Here is a 2,500-nt window from a genome sequence, read left to right on the forward strand (position 1 = left end):
TCCAATCATCATCACCACCAAAACAAGATGCACCCCAGCTGGCCACAGACACACTTACACCAATTACAAGAGAGCTAACTGGGAAGCCTTTACTGAAGAGACAGAACAACATTTTGAAACACTTAACAGTACACCAATCACAAACATAAACAATGCTGTGCACGCTTTTAATACAATCATACAAAACGCAGACAAGAGATACATCCATAGAGGCAACAGAAAATCACACAACCCCAACTTCACACCAGAAATCCAAGGCCTCATTGGACAACGTGACACACTTAAACACGATACCCCCACACCTATCCCTCAAAACATAGCAGACCAAATACAAACACTAAACGCTGTGATTGCCAATAAAATACATGAACAAAAAACACAAAATTGGCAAAACTTTATCAATACACTTGATCACAAAACAAACACCAGCAAATTGTACAAAACACTCAACAGCATCACACTATCCAACACTAACACTACACGCTCTCACGCAGCAATAATCACAACAACAGATAATCTACCCTCAAACAGACAACAAGCAAACGCACTCATACGTCATTTTGCACAGACGAGCCATCTTACATCTCACCCTGACGACCGACGCACCATTCGACGTAAGAAAGACTTCCCCACAGACTCAGACTATGCACCCTTCATAGACAGTCAGACAAAACTCATAATGCATAATCTCAAGCACTCATCTGCCTGTGGCCCTGATAACATAAGCAACATCCACCTAAAACAAATTGGACCACAAGGTATACACGCACTCACAAACATTGCAAACTACAGCTATTCACACAACACTATACCCGACATCTGGAAGCATGGTAAAATAATCACCATTCCAAAACCGAACAAAGACCCAACAATCCCAACATCGCACCGCCCAATCACACTTCTCTGCACCCCCTCTAAAGTCATTGAACGCCTAATACTTAAACTTGTCACACCATATATTCCCCTTGCTGACTCACAACACGGTTTTAGGCCACTACACTCCACAAACACTCTTCTGACAAACCTCACACAAAGAATTTTAGTTGGCATCAATTCAGATAGGCCCCACCACAGAACACTTCTTATAACATTGGACATTAGTAAAGCTTTTGATGCTATCCCCCGCCACAACCTAACAAATAAAATATATAACACAGACATGCACAATAACACCAAAAGATGGCTGGCCAATTATCTGGCAGGCAGGAATGCTCATGTGTCATATAATGGCCAATCATCGCACATAAGAAACATTAAGAACGGAGTACCACAGGGCTCAGTTCTATCCCCCACATTATTTAATCTATATATGCATGACTTACCCACACCAGACACCTCAGAAATACAAATCTCTTCCTACGCAGACGACATAACAATCACATGCACACATCGTAACACAGACAAAGCTGCAGAAATAATCCAGCCTTACCTTGACACACTCAACACATGGTTCATCACAAACAGACTCAAAATAGCTCCAACCAAATCTACAGCAACACTTCTCACCAACTGGACAAAAGAACACAAATACATACCTCATCTCTACATCAACAACACTCTAATACCACACACAAACACACCGAAAATTCTTGGTGTAACATACGATACATCCATGTCTTTCAAACAACACCTCTCAAACATAAAAAACAAATGCACACCTAGACTTAACGCACTTAAGTCAATCACTGGAACAACATTTGGACAAAACAAAGAAACTAGTATTACAATATACAAACAATGCATACGCTCAGTGATGAATTATGCGAGTCCTGCATGGGCTCCTAATCTCAGTGAGACACACCACAACACCCTTCAAATCATACAAAACAAAGCCCTAAAACAATTACAGGCTGCACAAATACAACACCTACAGACCATTTACACCATGGCACAAAAGTCCTCAAAGTCAAGGACCACCTCGACATGAGAGGCACACAAACACTTGCTGCAGCCACCACAAACACATCACACCCGCTACACTACATAGCAGAACACCCACACACACCAAGAAACATTGAAACTACACCCAAAGACCTTTATTACGCACAGATACTCTCTTCTCTTCCTCCACAACCACCAAATACCAGCCTCCGGAAACATATTCATAATCATATCACTCACCGCTCCATTAACACACTGAAAGACAACACACTGCTGCATGCCAGACCCCCTGATATCCACCCTTCTGAATCCTCTCTCCCACGAAAGGACAGAGTCCACTTGGCCAGACTGCGATGCGGTCACCACCCAGCACTTCTAAGCAACCAGAAGAGGCTGGACGACCGTGTTGTGAACAGCTGCCCAGGATGTAACACTTCACCCCATACCATACAACACATAATGGAAGACTGCATTATACACAATCATGCACGCAAACAACACAACATACACTCTATAAAGGATTTGTGGGAAAACCCAGTTTCGGCTGTGGCCTTCCTTGGGGAGACGGGACTGCTCGGACAGACAGTCTAGGGAACGACAACAACAACAACAACAACAA

Source organism: Oratosquilla oratoria, chromosome 29, assembly GCF_046742065.1.
Source record: "Oratosquilla oratoria isolate Oo_2021 chromosome 29, ASM4674206v1, whole genome shotgun sequence".
NCBI classification, from domain to species: domain Eukaryota; kingdom Metazoa; phylum Arthropoda; class Malacostraca; order Stomatopoda; family Squillidae; genus Oratosquilla; species Oratosquilla oratoria.